General features: G+C 43.6%; 1 protein-coding gene across 2 annotated transcripts in view; it reads left to right on the plus strand.

The window, feature by feature from the left end:
* The window catches only part of IL1RAPL1 (interleukin 1 receptor accessory protein like 1), a 1,175,651-nt gene that overhangs the window by 1,095,031 nt on the left and 53,028 nt on the right, over positions 1 to 27,592 (plus strand). The window lies entirely within an intron of this gene.

The raw sequence follows: 27,592 nt of genomic DNA on the forward strand, positions 1-27,592 counted from the left end.
GAAAAAGAAGTGAGAATATATTTTCACTGTTTCTTTGTTATGTTGCTACGATCATTGTTATGCTGATATTGAGGTAGGAAATGACTTAGTTTGTGAGGTTTAGCTATTTTGGTACTGATGAATCATGCTTAACTTGAAAAATGTCAGTAGTCTAACTGATTTCAGCTGGTTAGGGGCCTTGCTGAGTAAGGATGAGATTATTCATGTGTTTAAATTAAAGCACTTGCTTAAATGCTGTAGGGAATCAGAACTTTGATTAGGTTGAAGATGAGATTTCATGTCCAGAGGTGGATGTGGGTTGGATTAATGTTAAGCATTGTCTGTCATTTGTGAGAAAATAGTATGCTTTTGCCCATGTCACCTGGGTTGTTGTTATCTCTGTAGTAACTCAGCATTTGGGAAAATCAAAGAGATTTTTTTTTCTAAATTACCTTTTAGATTGTTTCATATCTGAGTATTTTGATGTATCTTTTTGGTTAGTTCAATGTACTCATAGTGGTAAGTATGTTTAACCTTATTTGTCAGGTTAGAGTTTGGAGAGGAATTAAGTATTTTGCACCACCTGCCCCTCTAAGTTCAAGGAGCACTTCTTCCACACGCTCCTCTCTAATATAAACACACAACAATGTGTATGTTAAATGTACATGTGGTGGCATGACTTTTTTCCTGTCCTGAGCATTCATAGACCATTTCAAGGATCGGCATGCCATTGGCAAGCTGCTTTTCCCTAGCTCTTGTGTTTCATGAGATATTAGCCTTTAAATGACTGTATGCTTGTATGACCACTGTATTTTGAACTTGTAGAATAACCTCCTGGCCTGAGACCTAGACTCCCCTGGCTAAAATACTATGAGAAATGGTGTTGTTTGAGGTGTACGCTGCCCAGACAAAAACAGAAGGAAGTACTGAAAATCTCACAAAAAAGCCCACCGCCCAGGGCTGAAGCCCTCAAGCTTTGGTGCCCCCCAGGGAGGCAGGGCTTTGGCTTTGGCCTCCCTGCCCTGGGTGGTGGGGCTTGGGCTTCGGTCCCCCTTCCCGGGGTCGTGTAGTAATTTTTGTTGTCAGAAGGGGGTCACAGTGCAATGAAGTTTGAGACACCCTGCTATACAGTAATTGTTAGTGGGGTTTTGCGATTGTCCTGTTAGTAATGAAACAAATCTCATACATTTTGCTTTAGGGAGTACATTTGTGAATTTATGAGGTTATAAGGGACTTGAGTCCCACTTCTCCCACTGATTTCAACATAATGTGTGTGGGCTTTTAGCCACCTACCTTTCCAGCTTTCTCTAGACGGAGGCGTTAGAGAGTGGTGAGAGAATGATATTTAATTATAGAGGTTGCCACCCAGAGTTTTAAAGAATTTGACTGCTTTGTATGTTCACAGATATAGATCAGTCCTCCTATCTACTGTATGCTTTAAAGATGGCAAAAGTGAAAGGAATACATACTGTAGGGAATTGCCTGGGGATGTTCCTGCAATGCCAGGTGACGGACTAGATGGCCCTATAGGTCTGTTCCCCTTTACCATAGACAACTCTGGTCTACCCCTCTTGTAAAGAGATCCCTTTCTCTGCTATCAGAGCTAAGTCTTTCACACACAGAATTACGATTTTCATTTTATTTTTAACACCAGTCCTGAATAGTTGCAGGCAATGTATATACATGAAGGTTTTGTTCATTTAAGTTGCTTTTCTTAGGAGGATAAGAATTAGCTAGAAAGTATTACTAAATAGGTCAAGTCTGATGTTGCTATGTTCTCTGGATATTCTTCTTTTTTAGATGTGAAAAATCATAGGCTTTTCTTACAAGTATTGCGCAGATTTTTTTATTTAACTCATAGAAACCAGGGTGTTCTAGGTGAGCTCAGAGGAGGAGTAAGAAAGAATTTGTTCTTAAGCTGAATTGTTGCCTGGGACCCACAGAGGTTATTACAGGAATCCAACCAAACTACTGAGATTACTGGCAGAGAAGAGTGGGGAACCATTACTGGGGCTGCCTTATTAGATGGCCATGGGCAGAATAAGAACAAGTATCCACTACATATGGGCAAATCGTCTCCACTGGATGAATGAAGAACATATATTTAATTCTATCATTATGACTAAAGCATTCCAGAGAATTCTAAAGCATACTAAAACATGTGATCTGAATTCTGAAGCATTTAATTCAAAAGCATTAGCCTTGGCTTTTCTTTAGATCTCTCAAGTAATTGTGGAATTTTCTTTTTGGCCTTTTGGCTAAGCTCCAATAAAGTATCTGTTTAATATCTGATAAGTGAGTGGGAAGGAAGATGACTATATCCTGAACTAACAAAGAAATTGATTTGATTATTTACAAGGTCTTTACTTATCTCTAACTCCTGTATTCCTATGACTACATTTCACATTGACAGAAAGCCTTTGATACTCATCTCCCAACTCCAAGCATAGAATCTTTTGTTGCAGGCATGGTTATTTATTTTTCTGTTTTTGTAAGTAGTGATTCCTCTCCAGCTACTGAATTTTGTATAGTGTAATATTTGGTCCTTTCATTTGAGTTCACACACTGGTTACTCTGGGCCACTGTCTTCTATATCATGATCATCACACATCAGCATAAAGATAGAAGACATGCAGTATTCATGCAGAGACCTTCCTTTGGTACTGTGAGGCAGGAGTACTATAAGTTAGTCAGTATTATTATAAGTGCTGAAATTTGCTTCATGGCCCTGCCTCTCTCTCCGGAGATGAAGGGTCCAGTATCTCATTGGTTTAATCCACCTAAACTCCAGTTGCTCATCTCTAAGATATGAAGAAAGATCCCATGATGACTTTCCAATATAAGACCCCTTGCATGGTGGGGCAACATCGAACTGAACTCACACTTCTGCCTCAAAGCAATAGGAACCTTAAATAAGTATATGTTCAATGCCAAAAGATTATGTTAATGCAACATTGAACTGAACTCACACTTCTGCCTCAAAGCAATAGGAACCTTAAATAAGTATATGTTCAATGCCAAAAGATTATGTTAATGCAGAGTTAAGGCTACTTGGTGATAGGTCATCCCCTTGAAGAATGGTGAGTTGAACAAAACTCAAATTTCTGAAAACCAGGAAATTCACAGATATGGTTGCTCTGTAACCTTACCTCTGCCCTCTTTCAGCAATGCCCCAAACGCCCCAATAACACACATACCTTTACTCTGCCACAGCAGAGTGGGAAAAACAGAACGCCAAACTAGGCCACCTGATACCCAAATTGGTCTGTAATCAGTAAACCCCATGTTATGGTGTACTCCTTTCTCTTCAACAAACTTCTGCAACCTTGTGGTAATAAAGGTAATAAAGGTAATAATTGGAGATATACCAATCTCCTAGAACTGGAAGGGACCTTGAAAGGTCATCAAGTCCAGCCCCCTGCCTTCACTAGCAGGACCAATTTTTGCCCCAGATCCCTAAGTGGCCTCCTCAAGGATTGAACTCACAACCCTGGGTTTAGCAGGCCAATGCTCAAACCACTGAGAAATAGTCCAAAATCCACACATTGGCAACCTTGGCAGTGCACATATTTCTTTTCCCTCAGTAATCAAGGTACCTAGACTGTCAGTTCCAAATCTCCTCACTATGTGTCTTTGGAAACATCACATTACTTTGCCGCAAGATTGGGCAATACTCTACCCCGTCCCTCCCCCATGAGCTAATAAAATACAGATTTCCTCAAACAACCAAGGCTTATGTACCACCAGTTTCCCACCCCTTCTGCAGCCATTGCACCTTTCCCCCAAAAAGTCCTCTCTCTCTGGCTTCGCCCCACCCAGCATAACAAAAAAATTGGTTAGACTGGCTGCTGACTGTCCTGCTGTGTTCCCAGTAAACCTCCCTATAAAATAAAAACACATAATATTAAAACAGAGACAACTTGCAGCACATTATTAAATCTTTTTCTACAGGAGCTCAAAGGTTTGGACTAGAAACATCAGTGTTGGGGTATTCACTGGGGCAATGACTTTGAAACATTCCCTCGAAAAACCCAGGCAAGCATAAAATGGCTGCATAGAAACCCTCTCACATTTTTTTTCTTTATTGGTTCATAGACACCTTAATCCTCACAGACTGCACAATAAACACCATTCACAATGTGGGTCCCCAGAGACTTAGTGGGTGCCGTGCACTACCCTGGGTATAAATTAATCTCTTGAGGCCACTTTGAGACCTACATCACATCAGTAGTTTGATCCCTAGCTAGGTGAATTTTTTTGGAAAATGGCTATTTTTTTTCAGGGCTCATATGCTGGAACGCCTGGCTCTAATTACCTCAAGATCTGGTGACTAAATCTACCCTCTACTTCCCTGAGACACACCAAGTTTTAGTGGAAGCATATCAGTTTTAGAGGATGGATAATGTTTGACCTTTAAACAGAAGTTGTGATGCAACCTGAACTATAGTGCTGCTGCTGCACTACTATTATTCAGTTGCAGTATTATTTCTGTTTGGCTGGGCCTTGGTAGTGATGGGTATTATTTTGCCAGCTGATAAGAAATTGCATTGTTTATAGCACAATCCTTCATAGTACCATTATATCAGAAGGCACTAGGTGACTAATGGGAGTTTTGCGTTGAATATTGCCAGGATTTCAGCACTCACAAAAGCATGTTACAGTTATGCATTATCCTCAATATAATATAAGGTCAGTGACCAGTAATCACCAAGTTGTTGTGAGATTTAATTTAGTAACATTTATAAAGTACATTAAGATGTTTGATTGGAATACAATATAGAAGTACTATTTATATTAATATATCTGCAAGAAAATCTGAGCCAGATATGGTATAGTAGGCAAAGTGCCTCAGATTCATGTATCTTTATTCATATGTTTTGGTATTTAATTACTTACATAGGAAAGAGATGAGTGAACATATGGTGGATACACTAGTTCAGAGTTTCTCAAATAGGGGTCGCCGCTTGTGCAGGGAAAGCCCCTGGCAGGCCGGGCCAGTGTGTTTACCTGCCCCGTCCGCAGGTCTGGCTGATCGCAGCTCCCACTGGCCGTGGATCTCTGCTCCGGGCCAATGGGAGCTGCTGGAAGCGGCCTGGGCCAAGGGACATACTGGCCACTTCCAGCAGCTCCCATTGGCCTGGAGCAGTGATCCGCGGCCAGTGGGAGCCGCGATCGGCCGGACCTGCGGACAGGGCAGGTAAACACACCTGCCCAGCCCGCCAGGGGCTTTCCCTTTACAAGCGGCGATCCCTGTTTGAGAAACCTGCACTAGAACCATTGAATACAAATTAGAATTAACATTAATTAGAGATGGAATGTGCAGGTATTTGCTTCTACCACTTGTGGTGTGTGTTTCAGTCTATTCACATTTGTATTAGCCAAGATGGCCAGGTATGCAGCCGTAAGCCTCTCACTGCCCGATGCTAGGACTGGATGACTGGGAATGGATCACTTGATAATTGCCCTGTTCTGTTAATTCCCTTTGAAGCATCTGGCATTGGCCACTGTTGAAAGACAGGGTACTGGGCTGACCCAGTATAGCCTTTCTTATGTATTTCTTATTACTGCAAATTTTGGTCTGCATTTAAATCTTGTGTAACTCCATTGGCTTCAGTAGGCCCATTAATAGGTAAGCCTCTTTGTTCTTTAACAAGTGTAGCTAGTTCTTATACATGAACAACTGATGGAAGGAAATCAGAATCAGAGAGTCTAAAATAATGGTAACATTTAGAATAATAAATATTGTGTGTTTGTAGATATAAAGCACAGGCACACCTATATTGATTTGTATACACATGCACAATTAGATTCCATCATAAAAGCAAAATTCTTGCATCTCTCTCTCTCCAAAATAAATGTTCATGAATTGCTCCGTGGAATCACAGCATGCAGATTAGAACAATAGCTAGTAGCACACTTGTTTCTTCATAGCATGCAATAACCTACTCCATATAAAAATACAAGCACAAAACACTTTCCAAATTATCATAAATTAGGATTATTTTTATTATTATCATTGTTAATATGACAATCGTGTCCAAAATGTGCTAAGCTCTCTATCCAACAGGATGTGGGTGTGCACTTAGAAATATTATTCCATTTTTAAAGATAACCATTTCAGAGTTATTCCTTGTATTGAAAATAGGGAATATATCTATAACCAGTAACATATCTAGGAATAGAACTTTAAGTGTGCACCCACTATGGGAAGACAATTCCCTGCCCCACGGAATTTACAATCTGAAACCTCCATCCTCCAAACCTATGTGGGTGCTTAATTTTAAGCATGTGAGGTGTCCCGTTGAAATCGCAGGATATTAAGCATGTGCATAAGTGTCTGCAGATTCAGGCCTACAATGCAAAATAGACAAGGAGAAAGAAGGGGATCTGGCATACAAACACAATGATCAAGGTGATGAACAGTGTGCTCCTTCTTAGTTCCATTTTTATAAACGTTAGCCTAGGATCCATTAACAGGTTGTTTACAATACTTTCCAATTTTTATCCATTCATTTTTATTTATTATTTCCCTAATACTCAATTTGCAAATAATATGGCCCCAGGAACCATAGTGAACTGAACTTGGTACTTTTATTCATAAAAATATTCATTTTTTTTGTGTGCCTGTTTAGCCCACTGGTACGGACAAGTAACTGCTATAGATTAATGGATGTGAAAAGTGAGATGATTATGTAAAGTACCTAAACAACCAATGTGATGACTACTTATTAGTATTTGTTGTTGTTACATGAACAGCCAGAGGCTTCTACCAAGCTCAGGGTTCCATTGTGATAGACAGTCCCCTGCCCCAATGACCTTGCTGTCTAAATAGACAAGACAAATAAAGGATGGGGAACAAAATTAGTGTTGTCTCCAGTGGATGAGGAAATTAGGCCCAGACAAATTAAATGATTTCCCCAAAGTCACAGGAGAAGTATGTAGCAAAGATGGGAATTGAACCCAAATGTCACAAGTCCCAGTCCAGTGTATTAACCATGTGAACATCCTTTCTCTCTGTTATAATTGTGTCTATATGGATGGGTCATAACCAAAGCTGTGTAAAAATTCTCCTTGATGCATGAGAAATTATGCATTTATTTTTGAATATCCAAAAAGCAATAATTTGGCCTGTTCATTTCAGATTATCCCTCTCAACGTTTCATTTTTTCCACCTTGTCAAAGAGGGGGTATGATTCTACAATTTTTGTCCTTTTTCAGTAAAACTTTGGATTTACGCAGCTCTTTATAGAAACAGCAGCTCATCTGCATTCTCTGCTGTCACTGTTCCCTTGTGTCACTGAACTGCATTTTATTCATAAAAGTGACATTTCTGTAACCAATAGCTTTTTTTTGAGAAACATCACTGAAATGAACAAAAAAAACCACCCAGATTTTTTCCACTCAATCTCAATTTATGGAGAAAATGCCATGTCAACCTTTTTCTTCTGCCTTTTTCAGCAAATGCTCTTTTCAAACTTAAACTTAAATTTCTTTCAAATATGTAACATATTAGCCATATTAGGAAGGATTCACTTTAACCAGTCTTGATATTGATCTCTTTTCTAAAGTGCCATGAGAGCTATGGATGAAAAACACCATGTATGAGCTTAGATATTAATTACTTATTATTATTGGTGGTGGTGGTCAAACAAACAAACAAACAAAACCCAAGTCCTAAACCTTAGCCATTTGCCTGTAGTAAAATTATCCAAATCCTTTTGTATAGGTGGGAAAAAATTCTCTGTCACACTGACTTCAAACAGCTCACTCCAGTCTCCTGCCTCTTCTTTTTATTCCTTCCTGATCACTCCCTATTTTAAGGGTCCAGTATATCTCTCAGTTCCATGTTGGGCTCCAGATCCTGTTTTCTGGGGGGCACAACACATCCCAGACTGCCTCTAACCAGGAAAATGTCAGTACATTGGATATTTGAACCTAGCAGTACCCAGAGCTAAAGGATGCCAGAAGCCATGAAAGGTTTTGCCATAGTAGAAAGGAACGTTGCCCGTGAGAGAGGGTGCTTGTGGAAAGGTGGGGATTAAAGTGTGGTTGTGGGCTCACAAAAGCAATGAGGGGAGGGGGGTCACTGTTAGTTTGAGCAGAGAGGAAATGTTCTTGTTATCTAGCACACAACTGCCTTAACTCAGCCTTTTCTGAAATCCTCAGCTTGGCTACAGCAGCTTCCATATCTATGCCCACCCCCAAGCTCCAGAGCTCTGGACTATACGTGCTCTGAACAATGCTTTCCAGACACCTAGAAATGCAGTCACAAACATTCTTTTCTTCAAACTACTCTATCAGATCCCTGTTGATTTTCAAATCCATTTCCAAAAAATTGTTTGTCTTGAAACCTTCAATGGAATTTCTCCGCTCTACTTCACAGGCCATCTCTAGCTTTAATTTTATCTGTTTGTCTAGCATTGCCCTTCCCTGACTCTTTCCCCTTCACTCTCCACCAAAAAAATTGACATCGCTCAAGCCTCCCCTTTGTAAAGGGTTAAGCTTCAGCAGAATACTTGAAGTTACCACACTTCCTGGTGACTCAGATTCTGTCACCCACACAAGGACAGGTACTAGTTTCAGAGACTGAGACAGAGCAAACAGACAAGTTGGCTTACAGCGGCATCCGTGTTGTGTCATCCAAAAACCTGTCTCAGTCATCACTGAAATACTAAACACAGTTCCTGCCATCTGATACTGTATCTCTCTGCCTCACTAACCTTCTAACTCTCATCTGGAAACAGCTTTTCTCACTTTGCATATGCCTCTTAATTTCTCCCTCTCATTAGTTATTATTTAATTCTTGAACCCTATAATTTAACTCTGTAAAGTGTTTTGGGGTACAGTCTATGAAATAAAGTTGTAATATAATTGTGTTCAGAATCCATTGCAGTAAAAAACAGGTCATTAAACCTATCAGTCACAACTGTCTGTGTAATTAGATTGGAATATTGGGAACATAAAAGATAGCAAGTTGGGTAAGACTTTCAATTGGACAGGTTCACCTATTCTAGTTGTGCTTTATCAGACCCATCTGTATGCTACATCATTTCACTCCTTAGTTAACTGTAGTGCATACTTTCATTAGAAGGCACAAGGCTGTTGTTTCTTGTCTCCCAAGTACTAATGAAGCTGATTATTGGCATCACTTTTGTGATGTGCATCCTGTTAGAACAGACACATTCACTGGCTACTGTGGAGGGAGATATGATCTTTCTCTTTATTATTAGCACTGCTGTAGTTGAGAGTCTGTCAGCATTTTCATCATAGTATAAATGTTGCTTTCAGAGGGTTGTGATTCAGCCATAAAAATTAGCTCCAGGCTGGTACTTGACATAGAAAGTTCTAGCTCAAGAGATTATTTTTTTGGTAAGAAAAAGTTTTTTTAAAACCCAACTTTGGTCATTTCTAGGTTATAGGAATGTTAAAAAAAAAAACTACCAACCAACCAAACAAAAAAAACATTTTGTTTGGATGAGTCTTTTGTGGGCTAGTTGGATTTAAATCTACCTAAGAAGCTTTTCCCAATCCTGGTTGGAACTTTCAAAATCTCCTACTTCCCCACATTTTTGCCCTCAGTCCTAAAGGACTATATCACAGCTCCTATTTCAGTAGTTGAAGATAGAACTCCCTTTGAACTCCTCATTTCATGCTATATAGCATCATTGAAATGTAAGATGGGAAGGGACTCAGAGGTCATTGAGTAGCCTCCTGCACTGTGGCAGCACCAAGTAAACCTAGCCCATCCCTGACAGATGTTTGTACCATTAGGACAACTCTTTATGTTAAAATGAATTTCTTCAAGGATTGAGCCCTTCTAGTGAAGGCTTATGCAAGGGTTTATGGATCTTTATGCTAGTTTATGCTAGTTAATGTGCAAGAGGCCTCATTGTGCTCTTACCCCAGAAAGGCAGATCTCTTGAGCACCTCCTGCCAACTAGTATGTGACCCTTCCACCTCCCATCCTTTCTACCACACATTAACCTATATAGAGTGAGACTTCAAAATGGTAAGGCTCCATAGATCTAGAACCTGAGCCTGCTCATCCCTGCGCAACTGCTGTATCCATGCCATCACCCAACAGCTCCAGCGGAGCAGCAATTGACTGTCTGGGAGCCTTGTGGGTTCATGTACCACAGGATGTGCCACATGCAGGGAGCCTGATTGGCAGTGCTCCTGTGGTCCCTGTTTGGTCCAGGTGCACTACTTAAGCCTGGAGAGGACACCAGAAAGTTGGCTGTGCAACTAGGTGGATCCCTAGCCAACTATATGACAGACCTAGCTCCTGCCTGTTCCTGGCCCTGCTCCATTTCTTGGCTTCTGATGACAGTTCTGACCTTTGGCTCTGGTTCCTGGCATCTGACTCCCACTCCACTCAGTAGCCCTGGCTGCCCACACCCCGGCCATTGCAATTTTCACAGACCTCCCTAACCTGTCTGAGTCCAATGACCCAGTGGGGATATGGATGGAGTGGGCATCCCATTGCCCAGTGAACTCCACGGGGCATAAAATCTATAGGAGTTGCTCATTTCCAAGCAGAGAACCATGTTCTGCAGATGCAATTCCTTGGCAGAGAACCCCAACTAGAAGCAGGAGATGCAGCACTCCAAGCCATTTCCCCACCAGCTGAACAGGCCCCACCATGCTCTTACCTGAACATTTTGACAGGAACCATCAGAAATTCAGGGGATTCCCTACTCTGTGCTATCTACTCTTTGTGCTCCCTCTCTGGACCTATCCCACCGATTGGGCCAAGCTGAGAGTGGTGACCGTAGAAGCCTTGGACTGAGTTTCCGCCTTGCTGGAACAAGGGGACTGGGTAGCAGTCTCAGACTTGAAATCTCCTCACTCGTGGCTCAACTCTCCTTCCTAGGTAGGAGTTGTTTACGGTGGGTTTTTTTTTTCATTAATGTCATTGTAGAGGCTCTATATGATGCCTCCATATGATAACAAATTTGGATTTAAAATCCATTGAGAGCATATAATACAGATTAAGAATATGTAATTATGCAATCATTAGTCCCCAGGGAGAGTCATTATGGACTATATTGTAAAGAATGTTCATTTTAAAATGTTTGTAATTATAGCAAGTGTTTGCAGGGATGCCATTTAGATGCCAAAGGATTGATGAGTAAGCACCGTACTAAAGTTTTCAAAAAGTCCATAACTGATTTATTACCTAATATTTCCTAACAGCATTTACGGATTATCCGGTCAACAAAATTCACTGTACAAAGTCTCAATTGTACATGTACACCACAGACCTAAGAACACCATTATATGGCTTAGGTTGTGCAGAGAGTAAACATGCTCACCTTCCAATTCTAGGGACGTGGATTTAAATCCTAGCTCTAGAATTTCACACGTGGAAATGAGTTTGGCAGTGTTATCCCAGTCCCATGTGGGTGTCTGTCCACATTAAAAATCCATTTCACAAGTCAGTATGATTGGCAGTCTGTGCTCAGGAGAGGCCTAGGACTGGATTAGGAATGGGCCTTCAGTTCAGGATGGATCTGCAGAGCTATGTAGGGAAGCTATATTGTGCCTGGCTTTAATAATTAGATTTGTTAGTCTGACAACTTCGTGAACATTGAAATCACATAAACATTATTGTCAGTCACCTGGGAATTGATAACCCTGTTGTTTTCTGTTTCTATATTTGTACATGTAACATTTTTCTCCCTCACTTTCTGAGACAGTCAAAAACAAGATCACTATTATAATTTATTGTCTGCATTCTCACCTCTTATAATGGTTACATGAAAATATTATTTTAGTTTAAGCTGCTTTTAAAAAGCATCACAACCACCTGCTCTCCAAAACATAGCTGAAATAAAACCAGTAACTTAAAGTCCTACGGTGCTGGGTAAAAAAACAAGTGCTGGGTGTACACTATGAGTTAGGGATCTGATTCCCCAGCCTGTGCAAACACAGTAGCTCGATGAGAGTTAATATGAGTATAAATAGCAGGGTAGCCGTGGTAGAGTGGGCAGCAGCTGCACGGCTTAGCCATGTCAACTACAAACCTGCCTCAAACTGGTGGGTTTATAATCAGCATGGCTAAGCCATGCCACCACTGCTGCCGTCCTTGCTACTGCAGCGACACTACTGTTTATACTCACACTACCTCTCCCTGAGCTATCTCGAGTATGTATATGTGAGCTGGAGAATCAAATCCCTAGCTCGTAGTGTAGCCTTAGCTAATAATGAGGGTAGATAGTATACCTGCGTCACCTCAAGTTTTTGGCCTGAGCATTCCTCAGCTCTTCAGGACATTCAGTGGCATGGCCACAGATGCTACAGCATGAAAATGATATTGAATAGACCAGACAAAGAATAGAGAGATGATGATTTTGTTGAAAGCTTTAAAGAAGATAAATTGCTTATGTTTTAAGCCCTACCATTTTCCAAATTCTTCAAAGTCAAGTATATGTTTTCTTGATTTAAAATACAAGAAAATAAATTTATTTGGTGCTAATTTTATTTCCAAGTGATAGAAGGAAACTGCAGTGGGGAAGAGGATGAGCTGAGCTAACATCTCACGGCAGGTCTACACTACTGCTTATGTTGATCTAACTTACATAGACACCGCTCTGAGCGACACAAGTTACAGCAATCTAAGTACTATAATGCTTTCCTGCCAGCATAAGAGACACTCTCCAGCCAACATAACTTCCACCTCTCGCAGAGGGTGGAGTAATTATACCAATGAGAGCTCTCTCCCGTCATCATAGAGCATCTTCACCAGACGTGCTACAGCAGCGCAGCTGCATCAGAGCATGACAGTTTTAGCAAACAGAGTGTCAGACCACTCCTTTTACTGTACTGACTCTCTTTAAATGTAGTAATAAGCAGCAAACTTGCACATGTTAGTAGGGTTCTTTTGGTTCCTAATGGTGTATCCACAATTGTCATACACTGAAGATATTTTCTAGTACAGCTGCATGCAGATGGGTAATTTCCACTCATGAGAGTTGGGTGGAGGGAAGTGTGCCAAAGGTTGGCAGCAAAATAGGAAGATCAGTAGGAGATAGTCTCCAGTGGGTACCTACTCCAAGTAAAAAGTACACCCTGGGGAATTACACAATTATGCTCCTGTGTAATTTTACACATAAAACATATGACCACGCATTGTCACATAATATTCCATAATATCCCTTAACAGAGAGAGACCTGAAAAGCATCAAATCACACTGAGGGTCGAGGGAGCATTCATTGATTTTGGCAGAAACTACCATGACAAAGGTCCCACGTTGCAAATATACCAGCAAAAAAGAGAGTGAAAGATTTTCCTAGACAAGTATTTGAAGATGGCAGAAAACTCTTTTGCAAAACATGTGATGGACCATAAGAAAACATTGAAAAGTGTAAACCACCTGGCCAAATCACAGAAGCATTTAAAGAGAAAAACTGCATTGCAGGGTGAATCACAAAAAATGTAGTGTATACTTTCAACATTTTTCAACACAACCATAATGTGGATGTTGTCCATGACTAGGTCTTAACTTGTGCCGTTGCAAATATATTATCGAAAATGGACTATCCTTTTGTACCCCAGTTTCCAACACTCGAGTCAAGAATGGTGGTGCAATTCCAGGAGGTTATCAGCTTCAAGATGCATATCATACAGATGTCTACAACACTCAGATAAATAAACTTAAGGACAAAGTGAAGGATAACTGTCACTTATATTCAATGAAATGAGTGATGATGGGGGCCGCTATGTACTTAACATTTTACTCGCACCACTGGTGAAAGACAGTACTGGGACAGTATCCTCCTATCTTGCTGACATGCGCTTCATGCAGAAAACAAATCACAGTATTGTGTCTCAAACAGTCATTCAGACTGTGCAAAGTTACAAAATTGCTTGCAACAATGCGGTTGTCTTTCACATGCATATTTCTGCGGATATGAAAAAAGCTTATAAAACTGTACTTCTCGACTGCTTCCCAATAGCGTCCAGGTAACATGCCTTGTTCACATAATTAATCTGGTGGGGGAAAGTTTTTGTAAGCCACTCAAGTATGTCAATGCACCAGTAAAAGCTTTCTCACAACTGTTCTACATGGTAAAGGACAGAAAGATGAGTTCCTTATATTACCTCAGGCAAAAAGTTCCCAGCGTGACAATGGCACCGGACCCACTAGCAACTAGATGGAACAGCTGGTTTGCTGCTGTTCAGTACCATGAAATGAACTTTCAATATTACCATGGCTTTGTTGAAGAAGAAATGGGTGTGCGTGGCAACTCTGCACCACATTCATTGCAGGAACTTTGTGCTGTCAGATGAAATCCAATGTTTAATGCTGAAGATTGTGTTGTGTTTGAGCAATAAAATATGCAAGCCAATCATTGATCTAATGGCTACATTTGAAAGTCAGAGACCATATACTCTCTTTGCTTTTGAGAAAATGGAAGACCTGCTGTTTTCCTTAGAGACATACATTCAGTTTTTGGAGGAAACCATTCAAAGGTTTCTCAGGGCTGAAGATGTCAACAATGTAACAATTGATCAAAGAAGCAAGTTGGTGCACCTCTTTTATTTGGCTCTTGACAATTCAGCTGAAAAGCAGAAGTAGTACATCAGTGATACTGAGCTTGGGCAGCCCATAATTAAGTTCCTGAAATGCGTAAGGATTTTCAACCCCAGAACAGTTCCTGTGATGTCTCACCTCAAGGAGGATTATGCTTCAGTTCCTGGTTTCAGTGATATTTCAGCAAAGGAGTTTGCTTTGTATACCAGGAAGGTGACACCCGATGCCATCCAGAGCGCGCTACAGTCAGGGGAAATTGACATCCCCTTGTTTTGGTCACTAACAGCCGACTGTCATCTGAATTTGAAAACATTTGCTTCCTGATACATGAATACTGTAACAAACACAGCTGATGCTGAGTGCAGCAACTCACTGTACAATCTTGTCCTCTGTGGTCGCAGGTGTTCTCTTTCAGAAGACAAACTGAATTTCAACTTTGGAATTTAAAAAGACGTGATGTTAACAAAAATTCATTGGTTTAGTCTTATTGATGCTTTATTTTATTTTTTTACTTACTGTGCTAATATTTTGATAAGCAGTATGAGAGAAGAACCCAATAAACTGCACAATAATTTTGTTACATTGCACAGTACTTGAGATACCTCAAGGATTCAGAGCATTCTTCTGTTTAATTGTCTTTTGTTTTGCACTCGGACTTTGAAAAGATGTGAGCATCTAATTTACGGGAAAAAAAGGGTCATTTTGCTGAAGATTATAAAACGAATCTCAGTTTAACAAATCCTTCTTTAACAACTTCATTACATTTTTAAAATCACACCTGTTGGGTCCTTTTTTTGTTGTTCAAGGAATAATACAGTAGTATAGTAAAATGATAAAATGTGTTATATGTCTCTATAAATACAAAATACCTGCACGTATTTCTAAAGAAGGCTCAAATAGTGTTATATTTCATTTAATTTCTAAAAAAAAAGTATTTAATTTTCCATCATTTTGATTTTTCCTTGCATAATTTTGATTTTGTCTGTGCATAATTCCCTGGGCTGTAAAAAAGAAAAGGGCACACTGACATTTTATTATGACTGTAGATTAACATCTTCCTCTCAACTCTTTCTCTTTCTCAACTTCTCTTAGTGAAGGAGAAGAAATATTTTGGACATTTACCCTTCTAGTTGTTCTTTTGGGGAGCAAATGAAAGATTTAAGGATGCAGATAATTAAAAGAAGCAGAAAAATACAGAAACAGAATAGTATAATCAGAGTAGTAATCAAAAATCACACAGGTTTGTTTGAAATAAAGTTGTATTCAAATCTACTTTTTATGCAGTCAAGTTACTTGATATACCATATTTTTTAAATCTCCTGAAAAGTGAGTTGTTAATGACAAAATATTAGCAACACTGATTAATATGAACTTTAAAAAAATTAAATATGGTCCCTGAGAGTCCCTGATTTAGCCAATCTAAGGTTTAATCAGCTAACCAACATTAGTGATTTCTGAGGATGCAACAAATAAGAACTAGCAATTGCCTCATCTTTTGATTGATCTGCATGAAGATCTGTGCAGTTTCTAGTGGGCATGCCTCCAAATCACACACTTGCCATCCTCTTTGGCAGCCTAAGCTAAGAGGCCAAAGACTGAATGGACACAGAGTCTGAACTACCCTCTCATCTTTAGAGGTTTTCGATGCAGGCCATGGCTGGGGCACATTTGCTGAGCACTGAGGGAAATCTGGTACTTCTGTCATATGTCTGTTTTGTGTTTAAGAAAAGAATTCAATTCACAGGACTGTCAATCCGGCACCTTTCATAAGCACTAGACTGGTCTGGAATTTTCTGTCAAAATGACATTTCAATAGGAAACACTTCTGCCAAATCTTTCATTTTTTCTACAGAGAAATCAAGGGATTTTGCAAGGGAAAAATCAAACCAAAATACTTAGTTTCAGGTCAGCTTGACCTGCATACAAATATTTTGGTTAATTGAACTGAACTAAAATGTTTTGTTTTGAATCAGTTCAATAGTAAGCTGCATTTTCCTGTGATGTCATACTGCCTCATTGGGATTATAGTTCAGGTGCCTGATGCCCCCTTTTCCCCAATGGTCCGAGCTCCCTGGCTGGATTGCATGACTATGGGTACATCCTGTGTGCTACACCTGGCAGGGGCAGAAAAATTCAGATCTCTGAAGGAAGGCAGCCAGGTAATGATTTTGTTACTTGTTATAAGTTGCAGTTTCAGATACTTCTTATATTACCCCATTGGTCAGCTGAAAATAATTCAATATCTGCTCGGTTCCAAAATTCCCAATTTTGAGAGAACTATTCATAAACAGCGTGGAGCCTGACTCAATAAATTTCTGTTTTTCAAAATATTTCCCCTATGTCTAATAACCCCCTTTGACATACCCAGATCAGTGATATGCGCGTCCAAACTGGAAAAAGTACAGTAAGGAAATGAATGGCCCGTTAAGTATTGAGTTGGACTTTTAGGCTCCTACATGTGCGTGTTAAGCCACATAACATGCTAAATGCCTGGATGTGCCTGGAATTTTCAGCATGCAGTTGATATGTATAGTGAATGATAGAGGTATACAAATATAGTAGATCTCTCTTTCCAAAGGAGCACGTATTATATGATAGCACAGTACAAATCAGTTTTTATGCTATTGTTAATTAAATATGGTCTCAGAAGAAATCAATTAGTTGATTAGCCAAGGACAGAGGTAGCCACAGGAGGTTATATACTCTGATGGCCTGTATGTAAATTGACATGGTAAGTCACTCCCTAAAGACTGTTGATATTCTTGTTTAATGCTGCTCTGACAAAGTAAGCTGTCTGCCGCAGCTCCCCAGAGTGAACTGTTTTTTAGAAAAATATGTTATTAATCATCATCCAGGATAGAGTTTGAATTTACCCTTGTGCAGCAAAAGTACAAAGGTGCATCTAAAAGTGAGGCTATAGGAATTTAGTGGTGCTGCAGCCGATTGTAGTGACTGATGTTGAGTGATTTTTGTGATGTGGACTAGCATCCACTAGAGACCAAGCTAAGGCCACTACATTCTGTTCAGGAAGAACAAAAATTAGGGTTAACAAAAAATTCCTACATTTTTATTTGCTGAGCTTTCACTCCTCTGGTGAAAAAATTAAATCAATTATTCCTATAGCCACCACAGGAAAAAAGAAATCAAAGTAAAAAGGAAGCAAGTATATTATTAGTGTAATTTATTACAAAATTACCATCATTGCAGTTAAGGGTGGATTGGGGTGTCTTCATCAAATTCCAGTAGCTACTTAGTGCAACATGGTTAACAATACCGGGGATCAGGGCTTAAATTCAACTGGAGCTGTCCACAGTGGTGCGCCAGTAAATATTTTCAGGAGCCCTGGCAACTCCCACGTAGCAGAAGCAGTGAGCCCCAGTGCACCCCATGCCCTGGCACCTCCCGCAGGGTGGAAGCCCCGAGCGCCAGCGCCTCCTACAGGGCTAAAGCCTGAGTGCCTACCCCTCCCTCCCCACCAACGAGGCTAAAGCCCTTAGCCTCAGCTGGCACCGCACACTCCACAGGGTTAAAGCCTTAAGATTCCCAGCACTGCAGCTGAAGCCCAGAGCCCTGAATGGGGGCAGGGCATGGAGGGCTCTGGGAAATAATCTCTGAGAATTTAAGCCCTATCTGAGATTTTCACTTAGGTAAGAAAAGCCCAATCTCTAGCCTGAGCTCGAATGTCTACACTGCTGTTTTTAGCACAGTAGAGAGAGGACAACTCTGTAGGCCTAGGCTTTGAGGTTATGTCTACACTGCAATTAAAAACCCACTTGGGCTCACAGGGCTTGGGCTAAGGAGTTGTTAAATTGCACTATAGACGTTTGGGCTTGAGTTGGAGCCCAGGCTTTAGGACTCTGTGAGGTGGAAGGTCCTGAACCTGAATGTCTACACCGCAATTAATCAGGCCCTGAGCCCGAGCTCAAGTCAGCTGGCATGGGCCAGCCATGGGTTTTTAATTGCAGTGTAGACCTTGAAACTCATTGCCGTGAGTGATGTGGTTTTTGTTTGTGTGTTTGTTTGCTGTGTAGACATAAACCTAACTTCAGGTGAGGGTTCACAGCTAAGAATCCCAAACAGATGGAAGTACCTGTCTCTTATCTGTCAGTCCAGTGCTAAAAACCCAGATCAATGGGAGTTAGATGCCTCAGGACTTTTGTGCAACTGGCCTCTAAGGGTACATCTACACTGGAATAAAAGACCTACAGCATGGCCGCGACTGGCCTTGCAAGACTCGGGCTGCAGGGCTAAACATTGCTGTGTAGATGTTTGGGCTCAGGCTGGATCCCAGGCTCTGGGACCCTCCTCCCCTCAGGGGATCTTAGGTCTCAGGCTTCAGCCAAAGTTGAACATCTACACAGCAATTTTACAGCTCCGCAGCCCAAACCACGCAAGCTCGTCTCAGCTGACCCTGGCCGGACACGAGTATTGAATTGTTGTGTAGAGATACTCTTAGCCTCTGCATTTCACCCCTGGCTAATTTCGGTGGCTCTCTGCTCAGCTTGCTGGCTTCTGAGGATCCCTTCCGTAGGCACCTAATGCTCCCCAGGCACTGTACGGGGGAGTGGGAGCCTGTACAAGTGTTCACCGGGGCTCGACCCTCTCTGGGGTGGAGGGGAGCCACGCCGGCTCACTACACGCCGGTGGGTCCGGGGAAATAGTCAGGCCGAGGTCTCCCTCGGCAGCCCTTGCGGTAGTCGCCTGCACTGTGGGGCAAGAGGCTCAGGCCCTCAGGCAGGGCTGAGCTGTAACAACAGCTATGAGCCCGGCCCTAGGTCAGGGCGGGGCAACAACCACTGAGTCAGGAGGCTCAGGCCCTTAGGCAGGGCTGAGCACAGTAACAGGCTTCGGCCTCCTCAGGCCAGGGAGAGGGGGAGTCTGCCACCCAGGAATCGGGTAGCAGGGGGGACGCAGGCCCTCCCACTCCACTGAGTCCCAGCCCGGGGCCCTAGCAGTGGCTGACGATCTGCTGCTTCGTCAGTGGGGATCCTGGCTGCAACACACTGACATAGGCTCCGGTAACGCTGCAGCCAGACTGGGGTCGGCGGCCCCCGGGCTACTTCCGTACTCCCCCTTGGGCCCTACCTGGGTCCTGATGTCGGCCTCTGCACGGTCCAGGAGCATGGGTTCATCGCGGCCGGGGCTGGGTGACAGGTCCGGCAACTCCTCCGGGTAGCTGGCCCAGGGAAGCTCCGGCAGCTTCTCCGGGTAGCTGGCACAGGGTAGCTCTGGCGGCTCCTCCACGTAGCGGGCACAGGGTAGCTCCAGCCAGTCTGAGCGGTTGCCTTGGGCCGCAGGAGCTTCCCAGTCTCGAGCTCCCCTAGGGCTGTCTGCTCTCTCCGGCGGCTGGGGCCCTACTGAGTTCTGAGGGCCGGTCTTTATAGTTCTAGGTCGCTGCCTGACCCTTTGAGAGGCGGGCTCAGAGCTCCCCAGCTCCGCCCTCTCTTGCCTCCGGCTGGGCTCTTCCTCTTCCGGGGTGGAGGGGAGCCACGGCACCTCACTACACCCCCCACCCCTCGTGTCTGGCTCCCACTCATCGGGGCCAGGCTCTTCCATCCCTCTGAGGCGGGACATGAAGTCTGCCTTTGCATGTTCCTTGCCAGCCTTATGCTGAATGGTGAACACATAGGGCTGTAAGGCCAGATACCACCACAAGAGTCGGTCATTTTTATTTTTCATTTTCATCAACCATCGGAGGGGGGCATGATCCGTGACTAGCATGAACGGAGCCCCAAGGAGGTAGTAGTGTAAAGGCCCACAGTCACAGGCCCACTTTATGGCCAGTGCTTCTTTTTCAACCACAGTGTAGTTCTTCTCCCGGGGAAAATAATTTACGGCTGAGATATAGAACCGGGTGGTCCTCTCCATCAACTTCTTGGGACAGGACGGCCCCCAGCCTCACCTCTGAGGCATCCGTCTGGAGGATGAACCTCCGGTGGAAGTCCAGCCTGTATAAGACCGGCTTTTGGCAGAGGCACGTCTGGAGTGTCCGGAAGGCATCTTCACATTCTGGGGACCACCGTATTTGCCGGGGCTGTTCTTTGTGAACAGCCCTGTTAAGGGTGCTGCGATGGAGGTAAACTGGGGGATGAACCGCCGATAGTACCCAGCAAAGCCCAGGAACTGTCAGACGTGGCGTTTCGTGGTCAATGTTGGGCAGGCTGCCAGGGCTTGCACTTTCCATACAAGGGGCTTCACTCATCCTCCCCCAATAGTATAGCCGAGATACGTGGTCTCCTGCCATGCGATGCAGCATTTTTTGGGGTTGGCTGTCAGCCCCGCCTGTCGCAGGCACCTCAGGACCACTGCTACCCACTCCCAGCGGCGGCTATAGACCACAACATCGTCCAAATACGCGGCCACATAGTCTCGATGGGGCCATAGTAGGCGGTCCATTTGCCGCTGGAACATTGCCGGGGCCCCATGGAGGCCGAAAGGCATCCACGTAAACTGGTAGAGTCCCGTCGGAGTGGCGAACGCCGTCTTTTCCTTCGAGGTGTCATCGAGCGGGATCTGCCAGTACTCTTTACTGAGGTCGAGAGTGGTGATGAACCGGGCCTCCCCTAGGCAGCCCAGCAGCTCGTCCACGCGGGGCATCGGGTAGGCGTCAAACCAGGAGATGGCATTCACCCTCCAGAAGTCTATACAAAACCGGCAGGTGTCGGCGGGCTTGGGTACCAAGACCACTGGGCTGCGCCACTCACTCTGAGACAGCTAAGTGACTCCTAAGGCCAGCATGGCCTGTACCTCTTCCTCTACCTCTTGCCGCATCCGGTATGGCAGTGGCCTGGTCGTTTCCCGGATAACTTTCCCCGGCTCGGTCTGGATCGAATGATAGACCAGGGTCATGTATCCAGGTAGAGCTGTGAAGGTTCTGTGGAAAGCCTGCAGGAGACAGTTGGCCTGCTTGTGCTGCTCTTCCGTAAGGGTGTCGCCGAGCAAGGGCACAGCGAGATCCTCTGTCTGGGGCGCGCGGGGACCCAGTTCAGACTCGGGCGGGTACGGATTGATTAGCAACCTTCTGAGCTACTTCATAGGGTCCCTGCCAACGGGCCGGTAGCTTCGACTCGCTCGAGGGCAGGAGAAGCAGGACCCGATCCCCAGGTTCAAAGTCACACACCTGCGCCTCCTGGTTGTAAGTCTGCTCCTGTTTGTCCTGTGCAGTCTTTAAGTTTCCACGAGCCAAGGCCCCAGCCTGAGCAAAGTACTCCTGCAGCTGGAGGACATACTTCAGGAGTCCCTGGGTTGGAGAGGGGGACTGCTCCCAAGTTTCCCGCATTAAGTCCAACAGGCCCTGCGGACGGCGCCCATATAATAGTTCAAATGGGGAAAACTTGGTTGATGACTGGGGTACCTCACGGATGGCTAGCAGCAGGGGAGGGAGTAACTGGTCCCATCAGCGTAGCTCCTCCGGGGGGAACTTCCGCAGCATCTCCTTGAGGGTCTGATTGAATCGTTCCACCAGCCCGTCTTCTGCGGGTGGTATACGGAGGCGCGTAATTGTTTAACCCCCAGGAGCTCGCAGACCTGCTGTAACAACCTGGAGGTGAAATTGGTGCCTTGATCTGTTAGGATCTCCCGGGGCAGGCCCACTCGAGCAAAGACCTTCACCAGTTCCCTCGCGATGATCCGGGCAGTGGTACTCCGCAATGGAAAGGCCTCGGGGAAACGGGTGACATAGTCAATGATGACCAGGACATACTGGAAACTGGAAGCACTTTTTAGGAGCGGGCCCACCAGGTCCATGGCCACCCGTTCAAAAGGCATCTCTATTATAGGCATGGGGACCAGGAGTGCCTTGGGCACTCGCTGTGGAGCAGCTAACTGGCACTCTGGGCAGGAGTTAGAATAGTTCCTCACCTCCTGGTGAATACCGGGCCAGAAGAACTGCGTCAAGATCCGAGTGAGGTAGTCGCCTGCACTGTGGGGCAGGAGGCTCAGGCCCTAAGGCAGGGCTGAGCCATAACAACAGCTATGAGCCCGGCCCTAGGTCAGGGCAGGGCAACAACCACTGAGTCAGGAGGCTCAGGCCCTTAGGCAGGGCTGAGCAACAGTAACAGGCTTTGGCCTCCTCAGGCCAGGGAGAGGGGGAGTCTGCCACCCAGGAATGGGGTAGCAGAGGGGACGCAGGCCCTCCCACTCCACTGCATCCCAGCCTGGGGCCCTAGCAGCGGCTATCGCCACTGACCGGTCAGTGGGGATCCTGACCGAAACACACTGACATAGGTTCCGGTAACGCTGCAGCCAGACTGGGGTCGGCTGCCCCCGGGCTACTTCCGTACTCCCCCTCGGGCCCTACCTGGGTCCTGATGTCAGCCTCTGCAGGGTCCAGGAGCATGGGTTTGTCACGGCCGGGGCTGGGTGGCAGGTCTGGCAACTCCTCCGGGTAGCTGGCCCAGGGTAGCTCCGGCAGCTCCTCCGGGTAGCGGGCGCGGGGTAGCTCCAGCTAGTCTGGGCGGTTGCCTTGGGCCGCAGGAGCTTCCGAGTCTCAAGCTCCCCTAGGGCTGTCTGCTCTCTCCGGCGGCTGGGACCCTACTGAGCTCTGAAGGCCGGCCTTTATAGTTCCGGGTCGCTGCTTGACCCTTTGAGGGGTGGGCTCACAGCTCCCTAGCTCCACCCACTCTTGCCTCCGGCTGGGCTCTTCCTCTTCCGGGTGGAGGGGAGCCACGCCGCCTCACTACAGAGCCTAACTCAGGACTGAGAATTCTATTGGATGGCAGGGTGCCTAGGGTTGCAACACTCAGCATTACAGTGCCCGAGTAGCTTTGTGATTCTGAGCCCAGGTCTGTAGCTCTGTTGTTGGATCACAGCCATTTTTCAGAAATCCAAGTCATTTTAGCTACCAGTATGTTTCAGATAAATACATCTAACTCTGGAATAATGTAATTACATTACTCTTCGTTTGTTTAATCAAACATAACTGAATACCGTAGAAACATACAAAGAGCTTCCCAATCCAAAACCAGTTCAAGGCTTTTTTAAACTACACCAGGCTGCCTCTGGCCCCAGGGTGAGAACCATTCTGGAACCAAACCAGGGATTGCCAGAACATAGTAACATTCCATTCACCCATGCCTGCCCCCAGCCCCTTGCACTGGAAGCAAGGAGGGGAAGTGCCATAGTGCTGTCATATTTGCACTTTGCCACTTGCAGAGTTCCTTACACAAGGAGAATCTGGAGGAAGCTGATTAAACTTGCTATCTGAGGGTACGTCTTCACTACCCGCCATATCGGCGGGTAGCAATCGATTTCTCAGGGATCGATATATCGCGTCTCATCTAGATGCGATATATCGATCCCCGAACGCGCTCATGTTGACTCCGTAACTCCACCAACGCGAACGGCGGTAGCAGAGTCGACATGGGGAGCCGCAGATGTCAATCCCGCGCCGTGAAGACGGTAAGTAACTCGATATAAGATACTTCGACTTCAGCTACATTATTCACGTAGCTGAAGTTGCATATCTTATATCGATTTTCCCCCGTAGTGTAGACCTGCCCTGACTGCTTTGTGCCACCAGAGTGGTGCAAAGAAGCTCTATTATCAGGGAGAATCAGAGACAGTATGTTTTGTGTGTGTTTGGTTTTTTTAATCTGGAAAATGCAGAGAAACACATCTGAAATGGCCAAATTTAAAAAACTCCCAATTTTTTTAAATCACTGTTATCTTTTTCTTCAAACATAGACTCTTAACTGTCAATATGGCTACAAAGCAAGCAAAAGCTGGAATTCAGGCCCATACATGGTTTTGAGTTGTGAGTGTAAATACTCTGGGTGGAGAGAGTATTTTTGTCATAACGTACAACTAAAAATGTCAGACCTTTCATGACAGAAATTAATGTTTTGGCTGAGAAAAAGAGAGAGCTCACATGGAAAATTTCATTAGAGGGTGAATTTGTTAGAGAAAAAAGTATGAGCAACTGAAAAAAAGAGGTTTCAGAGTAGCAGCAAAAAGTAGAGATAAAAAAAAAAAAAAAAACACTTAAATTATTTATTTATTTAAGCATGAAAAGAAAGCTGATTCTTCGATGCATAGATGAGGAAGAACACACATAGAGATATTACATACAGACAGACAACATGATAAGGTTGGAAGTGTATGTATCTGTATATATCTGTGTCTGTGTGTTCCATTCTATGCATCCAAGAAAAGCTTAGCTTTTTCAATCTAAAGCTCATAATAAATAAAATTGTCTTTTTTGGTGCCACAAGTACTCCTGTTTTTTTTGAAAAAAAGAGGTTTCAGAATAAACGTTTGAACTCAAGTGTAAGTACGTAGCTACTAGCGAATGCTATAACTATAGGCAACTGTGAATTAAGGGGCAATAATTCCATTGAAAAGATTTGGTGGCATGGTAAACCCCTCGATAGAATGACAGACCCTGAAAACAACTTGCTTGTTTTTCATAATAAATGAACCCCAACTTCTATCTCAGTAACCAGCACATGCTTCCACCTCTTCTTCGCTTCTACTGCTGTTGTTGTCTTCTCCACTCCTAGCCTCTCACTTCCCCCCAGAGATAGCTCTAGATGCTGTGTCACCTGCATATTTTAACTCCTGCAGGAGTGGCTCTTTCTTCCCCCCAACAGCCCTTGCTTTACCAGTGCAATATTTGTCTTCCACTCCAGCAGCTGTTTCAGAAGAGCTAGGAGAGAGGGGTGGCAAGCTATTGGCTGACCAGATAATTCATCATCATAACATTCAGCCAATAAGTGGAGAGGCCCGCCGTTAGGAAAATCAAGATTATTGGTTCAGGGCTTTTCTTACCCCAGTGAAATGAAGGTTAGTTTGACAATGTTCGTATATGAGAGACATATAGGCATTCTGAGCCAAGAATCTCATAGATCACTTCCCCTTCTGCAGTCCGCTTTGACAGTTGCCATCTTCAACCATGATACAGCTGACAGTACCGTTTCTGAATCTCTCACTCCAGGGGGAAAGCATACTCTCTGAAGAGCTCCAAGCTATGAAACAGGCTACCAGGGAAATTTAGAATGAGTCCTGGCCTTGGCATCTGCAAGGCTCAGTGTAACACTCATCTCTCTAACCCAGGACTTTTCCCTCAAATGATTTCCTTGTGGAACACCACCACTAGGAAATATTCCACTGACAAGACGGTTTTAAAATAGAGAAGAATGCCCAGTTACCTTGCTGATGTATAAAGCTGTTACCATTCATTTTGTATATGGTGCCTAAACTCCCCAGGGGTGGTTGTGTCAGAAACATTATAGTTGGAACCTGTCAATGTTGTGTGTGTACACAAGAGCTACATGTTACCTAATGTTTTAATGCTCAGGCAGGTCGTAGGGTGTTCAGTTAGGGCAAAGCCTTTTACAAATTTAAGATCTCATTTAAGGAGATATTAACATAGATTTCTTGGATCAAAAATCATGCTTTTTTCTAGGTCAGTGGGAAGGGTTATTTAGAAAAACTCTACCAGTATTGTAATAGGTTGTTGATTGATTTGCGTCGTTTTACATATTAATACTTGTTTGTAAAAAAGGATGGGTAGCAAGCAGACTAAGCAAAAGAGTTAAGTTTACAGGAACAATGGTTTTATGAAAGTTTTCATTAGTCCACTGGAAATAGTCAGTCTGGAATTCTCACCTTAAGTGATTATACATTTCTGATTAGCACGTCAGGCAAACCTGTCTCTCATAGCACCAGGAATCAAACAGTTGCCATCACCAAAAAGCCAGTACTTACCTCACAATAGCATTTGACATATTGCAGTTTTCCTATACTGAGAATAAGAAATAACTGTAGTATTTGGTAAGTATTTGCTGGCAAATATTGTCTTTTTATTGAGATCCTCTAAATGTGATGTGTAATGTCTCTCTGTTCTGAATAAATTGGCTTGCTGCCTGTTATAGCCATCATAAAAAACATGATACAGAATTCTGAGAGTTCCCTAGCATGGAAAATGTAAAATAAAATAACTGTGTGGTGTTATACAGCATGTTAAGTATCAGCTGACAGCAGTCCACTCTTTGGGTAGATTTGGTAATCAGCACGGTCACCTGCAGCACACTAGCTCACTTTCTACAATTGTATTGGCTAAAATATGTGAAATAGGAGTGGTTTATCTTAATTTCTCCAGATTGGGGACATCATAGCTAACACACTACTTCACTGAAGAAATTCATAGGTATTTTCCCTGGACACTCTGAATCTCTTTTCCATGTCAGGAGTCACCCCTCTCTTCTCACAACTGTAGTATAGCCTATAAATGCCAAGGAAGCCCCTGGTTCCTTTCCCTCTCTCCTGTTGTCTGTGTGTTCTAAAGAGATATTTAACCATAAGGAATGAGTTAACCAAATGTAAAGACTGCCTCTCCAAAGGGTATTTCCAACATGAGAAATCCTATAGCAAAGACCTTGCAGTGACCTTTGATAGAATAGTTTGAATTTGGTATTTTCCTAGATGCTGGGCATGGCTGTCTAACACATTAGCTGTGCAACACACCTTTGAGGTTTCCTTTAAGCTGTAGTTTCAGAAGATATCTTCAAATTATCATTGCTTCCTACCGAAGTGGTTGTCCTTCAGTCTATCAAATCAAAGGGTAACGCGAATGCCATCACACTGTATTCTAACATGTATGACTAATGGTGCAAATGTAATTTAAACTGCCCGTACAAGATGACATTTTACTCAAGCACAAAACATTCACTAGTTGCTAATTGCAACTAGCAGGTTCTCTGGATGCTGATGTTTTTAATTAGAGCTTATACTCTGGGCAATTTCTTCTGATTAACGAAAAGGTTTTGTTGTTAAAAAGACAGACAGTGTCCTCTAGTGGAGAGGAGCTACTCTAGCAACAGCTTGAAAATGTCCAAAACATTGCTAATTGGAGAAATATAGTACTTAAAATAAGTGTTGTCTCTGCTGATGGGATTTGCCATTTGAAATTAATACATTTTGTTGCAGGGTCTTCCTCACATTCTGGCCTGGTAGAAAGTGTGCTGAATAACAAGGATTGTTCCCATTTTAGATCGCAAAAAGGTTTTGATCAATTTCAAAGTGCCTCACACTGAACCCAATTGGTTAGAGCTGACCGTGCATCGTTATCACAGGAA

The sequence above is a fragment of the Mauremys reevesii genome, linkage group 1 (genome assembly GCF_016161935.1).
Source record: "Mauremys reevesii isolate NIE-2019 linkage group 1, ASM1616193v1, whole genome shotgun sequence".
Lineage (NCBI taxonomy): Eukaryota > Metazoa > Chordata > Testudines > Geoemydidae > Mauremys > Mauremys reevesii.